This window comes from Rutidosis leptorrhynchoides, chromosome 1, assembly GCF_046630445.1.
Source record: "Rutidosis leptorrhynchoides isolate AG116_Rl617_1_P2 chromosome 1, CSIRO_AGI_Rlap_v1, whole genome shotgun sequence".
NCBI lineage: Eukaryota > Viridiplantae > Streptophyta > Magnoliopsida > Asterales > Asteraceae > Rutidosis > Rutidosis leptorrhynchoides.
In genome coordinates, this window is record NC_092333.1 from 632,790,237 (window position 1) to 632,799,719 (window position 9,483).

The 9,483-nt window shown below is 30.6% G+C and overlaps 1 non-coding gene across 1 annotated transcript; it reads right to left on the reverse strand.

The window, feature by feature from the left end:
* Positions 1-301: 301 nt before the first annotated feature.
* Positions 302-408, reverse strand: LOC139886954 (small nucleolar RNA R71). The gene has a single exon (XR_011772810.1). It is a non-coding gene; the product is annotated as a small nucleolar RNA R71 (small nucleolar RNA).
* Between the last annotated feature and the right edge of the window lie 9,075 nt (positions 409-9,483).

Consider the following 9,483-nt stretch of genomic DNA (forward strand, 5'->3'; position numbering starts at 1 on the left):
TGTTAATTCGCAAGATTATGAAATCAAAGGACAAATCCTATACATGGTAACTAATCAATGTCAATATAGTGGTACGCCAAAAGAAGATCCAAACGAACATCTTCGAACCTTTAATAGGATCTGTACTCTATTTAAAATCAGAGAAGTTGAGGATGAACAGATCTATCTCATGTTGTTTCCCTGGACTTTAAAGGGAGAAGCCAAAGATTGGTTAGAATCGTTAACTGAAGGGGCGATTGACACATGGGATGTTTTAGTTGAGAAATTTCTTAAAAGATTCTTTCCGGCATCTAAAGCTGTGAGACTTCAAGGAGAAATTGTTACGTTCTTGCAAAAGCCAAATGAAACTCTATATGAGGCATGGACAAGATTCGAAAAATTGTTGAGAGGGTGTCCTCAACATGGTTTAGACACTTATCAAATAGTACAAATATTCTACCAAGGTGTCGACGTTGCTACACGAAAAGACATCGACACAGCAGCTGGTGGTTCCATTATGAAGAAAACCGCAACTGAAGCTCACAAGATAATTGATAATACAGCCTCCCACTCACATGAGTGGCATCAGGAAAAAGATATATTTCGTTCATCTAAAGCAGCTAGAGCCGATTCTAGCCATGACTTTGATTCCGTTTCCGAAAAATAGATGCTTTCGAGAGACGAATGGAAAAGATGACTAAAGATATTCACGCAATACGAATCAGTTATGAGCAATGCGGTGGACTACACTTAACGAAAGATTGTCACATCGAGCAAACCATGGAACAAAGAGAGAATGTTTCCTACATGAACCAAAGGCTGAGAAATAATTATCAAAATAATTATCAACCGCCAAGGCCAAACTTTAATCGAAATCAAAACATTCTTTACAATCCAAATGGATCCAACAATAACTCATATAACCAACAAGGTCCGAATAACCAATCAACTCAAAACAACACTTTCAATCAACAAAGACCTGGCTTATATAAACCTCCACAACAAACCGAAGAGAAAAAGCCATATCTGGAAGAAATGATAGCAAAGCTAATGGAATCTCAAACACAATTTATTACATCTCAAACCCAAACGAATGAGAGGTTTTATCAGTCATTAAGAACTCAACAAGCTTCCATTTTGAATCTAGAAAAACACATAGGTACACTTGCTAGCTTGATGAGTAAGAGGGAACAAGGAAAGCTACTTAGTGATACTGAAGTAAATCCTCGAAATGAGAATGTTAATATGGTATCAACGAATTCTGGAAAACCAGCATCAGAAGATGGGAAGGTTTTAGATGTGAGTAACAATGAAGAAGTTACAACAACACCACCACCACCCGAGTATGTAAAGCCAGTGGTGGCACCATACAGACCACCCATCCCGTTTCCAAGAAAAGGAGTTGAGTATGAGCAAGTAATAGGTAATAAAGTTTGTGATACCTCTGGAAAGAAGAAGAAGAATAAGAAGGTACAAGAAACAAAAAAAGTAAAAATAAACCCGGTGAAGACAGTTCCACCGAAACCTCCACCCAGGTTGGGTGATCCGGGTGAATTTATTGTTCCTTATCTACTTAGTGATTGTGTCATGTATGATGCACTAGCAGATTTAGGTGCGAGTGTGAGTGTTATGCCTCTTTCAATATATAAGAGATTAGGAGTAGGTAAGTTAAGTCCAAAAAAAATGAGTGTTAGACTCTTTGATCAAACCATTAAACACCCAGTTGGAATTGCTGACAACCTGAAAGGACCCGTTCATATACATTATAAACGATTCATAATAGTTGATTACATCGCGAGGTATTTGACCTCTATATGATACATTTTACAAACATTGCATTCGTTTTTAAAAGACAAACTTTCTTTACAACAAAAATTGACGGTATGCACACCATTTCATAATACATCCAACTATAATTGACTTAATAATAATCTTGATGAACTCAATGACTTGAATGCAACGTCTTTCAAAATATGCCATGAATGACTCCAAGTAATATCCTTAAAATGAGTTAATGCACAGCGGAAGATTTCTTTAATACCTGAGAATAAACATGCTTTAAAGTGTCAACCAAAAGGTTGGTGAGTTCATAGGTTTATCATAACAATCATTTCAATATATTAATAGACCACAAGATTTCCGTTTATAAATATATGTACACTCGTAAGTGTATAAAAGTATTCTATAAGTTGTAAGCACCCGGTAACAAGCCTTAATGTTCATGTTTTACCCTCTGAAGTACACCAGATCAGGTGTGTTTAAAATAACCTCGAAGTACTAAAGCATCCCATAGTCAGGATGGGGTTTGTCAGGCCCAATAGATCTATCTTTAGGATTCGCGCCTACCGTACATAGACAAGTAGTTTAATGTTACCAAACTAAGGGTATATTTCTGGTTTAAACCCACGTAGAATTAGTTTTAGTACTTGTGCCTATTTCGTAAAACATTTATAAAAACAGCGCATGTATTCTCAGTCCCAAAAATATATATAAAAGGGAGCAAATGAAACTCACCATACTGTATTTCGTAGTAAAAATACATATAACGTCATTTAACAAGTGCAAGGTTGGCCTCGGATTCACGAACCTATATTAATTATATATATTTATATGTTGGTCAATATTTGTCTAACAATTTTTGGTCAAGTCATAGTGTACCACAATCCTAATGCTCGAGACTAATATGCAAAAGTCAACAAAAGTCAACTTGACCCAAAATGACTTCTAAAATTTATACGTGTTTATTATATAACTTAACTATAGTCGTTTTATATATTTAAATATATTTATTAGATTTTATAATAATAAAAGTCATTTATTAATAAAAATTTATATTAACGTTTATATATGATAAAATATACTTTTATATATCTTAAGTAGTAAAATTTATAAAGTTCACTTAATATCTTAAAACTATAGTGGTAAGTATTATTAATGTAATTATATTACGCGTGGTGAAAAATATCTTTGTATCCCCTATTTATTTGATAAAATAATATTGATCATAATAATAATAAGTAAAAGTTGTATTATTTTGTAATAATAATTATTATTATTCTATAAAAAAATAACAATATTTATATTTACTAAAAATGTTATTATGATAAAATGATAATACTAACATAATAGTAATAATGATATTTTATAATAACAATGATATTTCTATTAAAATAATAACGACGATAGTAATAATAATCATTTTAACAATAATACTAAAATTCAGTTAACTATAACTTCAAATCCGTTCATCGAAACCATTCGATATCTAAATGAAAAGTTCTTAATTTTTCGCTAGCTTTCCAATGACATGCATATCATATACCCTATCTCAGTAGCATATGTATCTAATTCAGGATTCAACAAACCTATCTAAGGACAATATCGAATGTACAAGCATGCATAATCCTATATACTCGAGCACTAGTCAGGGATACACTATTGATATATAAAAGTTAAGTTATGAGTGCTCACATATCAATATTGAGATTCCATATTGCAGGAAAGTACGTAGACACAACGGAGATGATAAACACTAGATTGACCTCACGAGCATACCCATGAACCATACCCATCACTTCCATAGCTATAACCCATAATTTCCTTAGCTTCGGCTCATTCAAAAAACTATTTTGAAATCACTCGGACATCACTCCGTCGTAATATTTTATGTATACTAATAATATCTTGAAATAATACAGAGCAAATATATATATATATATATATATATGTAAATCGATTGAGAGAGTTTAGAGAAATATATTTTCAAGTTTCTATGAAATAATGAAACCTATTGAATTCTATTTATAATAGATTTTTGAATTATTAAAGTGAATTATTAAAGTATGAATTATTAAAGTGAATTATTAAAGTATGAATTATTAAAGTGAATTATTAAAGTATGAAGTATTAAAGTGAATTATTAAAGTATGAATTATTAAAGTGAATTATTAAAGTATGAATTATTAAAGTGAATTGTTAAAGTATGAATTATTAAAGTGAATTATTAAAGTATGAATTATTAAAGTGAATTATTAAAGTATGAATTATTAAAGTGAATTATTAAAGTTAAAGTAAAGTAAAAATAAAGTAAAGGTAAAGTTAAAGTATAGTAAAAGTATAAAAACTATGTATGTATAATATGCGTATAAATATATATTATATTAATTTAAATCGTTATATATATTTAATGAAATAAAATATAAATATCGTTATATTTATTATACTGGTTAAGTAATGAGTTGTCAAAAGTGATTCTAGATATTTATAAAAGTTTAATAATAAAGTTTTTTTTTAAACTGAAAACGTTTTTGTACGTTTGAAAATAGATTAATAGAATATTATGGAAACCAATTCTCCACTAGCTTTTGTCTAACTTTCGTAAATGACACTTTTTATTTTTATTTATAAATAGCTTTACAAATTATTCCGAATATCGTTAAGAGGAATAGATTTCTCAAATCATAGTGGACCTCTCAACAGAGACTTGTAATCATAATTCAATGTTTCTGATAATTCAATCATTTAATATATTTTTTTTTAATTTCGTCGATAATCATATTGAAACAAATACGTTCATATAAAGCATTATACTTTTAAATACTTTGTTGACATTTTCAATTTATAACATATACACATATACATACATATTCATATATGTTCATTTAATGGTTCGTGAATCATTGAAATTTGGTCGAGGTTTAAATGAATGTATAAACATAGTTTAAAATCCTTGAGATTTAACTTAACAAACATTGCTTATCGTGTCAGAATAATATAAAAATAAAGTTTAAATTTAGTCGGAAATTTCCGGGTCGTCACACAACCTACCCGTTCAAGTAGGTAATTTAACCTTTCTAGTCGAATTTATTGTCATTGACATAGAAGAGGACTCAAACATTCCTCTAATTTTAGGTCGACCATTCTTAGCGTCCACCGGGGCGTTATTTGATGTAAGAGAGGGTAGAATGACACTTAGTGATGGTGACAAATCGGTCACATTTGTGAGTCGAAAGGCTAAATCTCCACCAACCAAAACATTTGAACCAATAAAAACGATCGATGAGAAGCATATTGTTTTACCAAATCCAACGGTAGTGCTTAACAATAATAAAATGCCTAAGTGTGGGGAAGATGAAGTAACACCTAATGATGACATGATAACAAAGAACCCCATTGTTGATACGAAATTAAATGACCCCGTTATTAACAGTTCAATGAAGAAACTTATTAAACGGATTCGCGATGCTAGAACCAAGGGGAACTTTAAGCTGTGTAACCGGTTAGTATCCAATCTATCGCCTAAAGAAAAGGCGAAACTAGTTGAATTTGTGGATATTACACAGGAATCCGACCAATGGCTTAAAGCAAAAGTTACAGATATGCAAGTTAATTATGGTCCAAGAGAAATTGACGATGAAGTTAATCACAATTTCAAAACCACAGCTACCTAAGTGTGGGGAGATTCAAATGTTCTAAGAAATAATGCTGTCTATAGTTATTTGTTCTGTTCTCGTGTAGTTCCGATAATGGAATCCGATTGGTCTTTTCCACTAGCAGACACTAAAGAACTAGTTTTCTTTCCCCCGTTCTGAATTTTATTTTGTTTTGTAGGTTTGTATGAAATTAATACGCTTTTTAAATTTAAGTTTTGTGTGATTTTAAAAACAAAATTTACTTTATTTCATTAAGTTTAAAAAAATGATTTCTAAAATTCATCGTAAGTTAAAGACTAGGTCATGGAACCGAAATTGCTTTACCGACGGCGGGGCGAAAAATTTTGTTATCATTATTTTTAATATTATTGATCTAAAGTATACCAAAAAATTAAAAAACCCAAAAATCTTTGCTTTTAAAACAATCGCTTTAAAAACGACAAATTTTAAATTTTGTCGAGGGACGGACTAGGTAAACGTACCGAAACTACCTAAAGTAAAAGGAAACAAAATTTTAAAAAATTATTCATTTAAATTGTTTTAGTAAATAAAGGTTTTATATAATATATATATATATATATATATATATATATATATATATATATATATATATATATATATATATATATATATATATATATATATATATATATATATATATATATATATATGTTTGTAGTTTATCTTATGTACAAAACAGGGTAAAACAGCGCACTTTCAAAGACTGGCATTAAGTTCAGCAAAAGCTACTAATTTTAACGACAAGACGTAATATATCAAATGTGATATAAAACAATATGTTTGCAAACTCTGTATTTTTAATCATTTTTCTACACTAATCACCCTCATGAATTTAAATTTTAACTGATTTCTTGCAAATGATGGCATTGCAAGATCTCAAGTGTGGGGAAGGGTTATAAATTCTCCCGGGTTTACACTTAGTTTAATTGCCAAATTTTGTGAAAACTTGAAAAAATTTCAACTAAATGAATTCAAAATCATGTTTATACATATTTATGAACGATAAAACTAGGTTATAATACCGAAATTATTGTTACCTCGGAGAGAACATAAATGGAGAAACAACCCAAAACGCTTGAATTCATTTAAAATGGAATAAAGGAGAATAAAAAGGCAAATAAAAGAATAAATAAAAGCTAAATGTGGAAAGAATTTACCAAGTTCTTTAAAACATATATCACATATTGTGTACAAGATTATTATAGCTACTTTTGCTTTGGACTAAACTAATCAGTTTTACCCGATTTACTGTAATATATTTGAAAGAAAGATGGATCTACGTGATGAATCAATTCCATCATTAAAAGGAAGTAAAGTCTTCCGAAAAAGACACGCGCTTCTTGATTTAGGTCAAAAAGTTGTCATCCAGACCAGCTGTAGGTTGAAGAAAAATCTAGAAAAGTCATCTCTAAAATCAGCAGGAAATCCACGGACCTCAGCATCAAACAGGATCGCCAAGTGGTCAGACTTATCCTATCCATGAGAGGATCTATCTCGTAAAATGGGGAGGGCGCCGTGCAAATTAGCTTGATAAGACTAATGAATCAGACCCCCATAAAGGATAATCTCCTTAAAGATTAAAAATCAGCTTTTAAGACTGATATTACTCAATCCTTGAGATTGACCTTAAAGATTGAGAATTCAAACTCATGGAATTCAATAATATCTAAACTCGAGCTTGAACGAGAAAATATTTTGATCAAATTAAAACCGATTTGTTTTCTGAAAACCCTATTTTCATTGCGTTCATTACCATTGAACGTAAAATCCTAAGAATTCATCGAAATTCATTAGGTCACCTGAACCAAATCGGGTGTCAACCGTAAGAACGGTGGTTGCATAGCATGGTCGAAGACAGGACCTTGTGCCAGACCGAAAAATTATAGGGTGATCTTTACTATTGCTCCTACAAAGGATAGTAATTGCATCCGACACGTTTTTGACCGTGATCATCTGCATGTCATTAGACATTGCCTTAACAGTTGCTTGTTCATCGCTTTCCTTTACAACCGGACGGTAGTTTACCGAAATGTAATATACGGAGCAAGTATACTGGACGTGTGCTTTCCTAAATACAAGGTTAGCAAGTGGGTGACACAAAACTGCAAGTTTTGAGCTAAAATTTTAAAATCTGAAACCCACAAAACCCACAAAAACATTTTGCAAACACCGGTGAAGGGTTATTCCGGAAAACTTATCTAGGGTAAAAGCTAGAATGAATTTTCAAAAGATCAAATGTTTTCATAAAGATCCAATTTCCTTAAAGGATCTACATTTTCATAGTCATGTGGGACTGTAAACCACATCGTTACTATCATTGTTTATACCGCCGTATCAAAATCACTAATGTATAAAGTGTGAGAACAAAAAAAGTGATTCGAGTGAAGTGTGATTTAATTTCAAGTTATGTATTGCATGAGGACAAGCAACGTTCAAGTGTGGAGATATTTGATAATGCTAAAAAGGAACATATATTTCATAGCAATATCCTTCCAATATGTAAAGCTTTTAGTTACTATTGTTCTATTTTTATGTAATAATCGTTTAAATAAATAAGTGTGAAGACAAAAGAAGAAAACAACGATTTAAAGATGCAAATGACCAAAAAGCTCAAATGTACAAGATACAATCCAAGTGGTTCAATTTATTGATGAGAAACGTCTAAAAATTACAAGAGTACAAGCCGTGAAACGTAAAGTACAAGATATCTACGCGTACGAAAAGACGTTCGAAAATTCGGAACCGGGACATGAACTGAGTGAAAGGACCCGTTCATATACATTATAAACGATTCACAATAGTTGATTACATCGCGAGGTATTTGACCTCTATATGATACATTTTACAAACATTGCATTTGTTTTTAAAATACAAACTTTCTTTACATCGAAAATTGACAGGCATGCATACCATTTCATAATATCCACTATCCAACTATAAATTGACTTAATAATAATCTTTGATGAAATCAAAGACTCGAATGCAACGTTCTTCGAAATATGTCATGAAAGACTCCAAGTAATATCTTTAAAATGAGCAAATGCACAGCGAAAGATTTCTTTAATACCTGAGAATAAACATGCTTTAAAGTGTCAACCAAAAGGTTGGTGAGTTCATTAGTTTGTCATAATCATTCATTTTCATCATTTTAATAGACCACAAGAATTTCATTTTCAGTTCTCATAAATATACGTTCCATGCATAGAGACAAAAATCATGCATATGGATTGAACACCTGGTAACCGACATTAACAAGATGCATATAAGAATATCCCCTATCATTCCGAGAAATCCTTAGGACATGATATAAAACAACATCGAAGTACTAAAGCATCCAGTACTTTGGATGGGGTTCGTCGGGCCCATAGATCTATCTTTAGGATTCGCGTCAATTAGTAGATCGGTTTACTAATTCTTAGGTTACCAAGCAAAAAGGGGCATATTCGGCTTCGATCATTCAACCATATAATGTAGTTTCGATTACTTGTGTCTATTTCGTAAAACATTTATAAAAATTGCGCATGTATTCTCAGCCCAAAAATATAAAGGGTAAAAAGGCAAATGAAACTCACCATACTGTATTTCGTAGTAAAAATACATATAACATCATTGAACAAGTGCAAGGTTGGCCTCGGATTCACGAACCTATATTAATTATATATTTATATGTTGGTTAATATTTGTCTAACAATTAAGGTCAAGTCATAGTGTACCACATTCCTAATGCTCGAGACTAATATGAAAAAGTCAACAAAAGTCAATTTGACTTAAAATAATTTCCAAAATCTATACATGATTAATATATAGTTTAAATATCATCGTTTTATATTTTTAAATATCATTAAAAGATTTATTAGAGTAAATAATATAATTCATTTATTAATAAATAAAACTTTATAAAAAAAATATACTTTTATATATCTTAAGTAATAAAATTATAAAGTTCATTTAATATCATAAAGATAATATGATAGGTATTATTAAAGAAATTTTATTACATGTAGTAAAAATATGTTTGTATCTCATATGTATTTGATAAAATAATATCTAT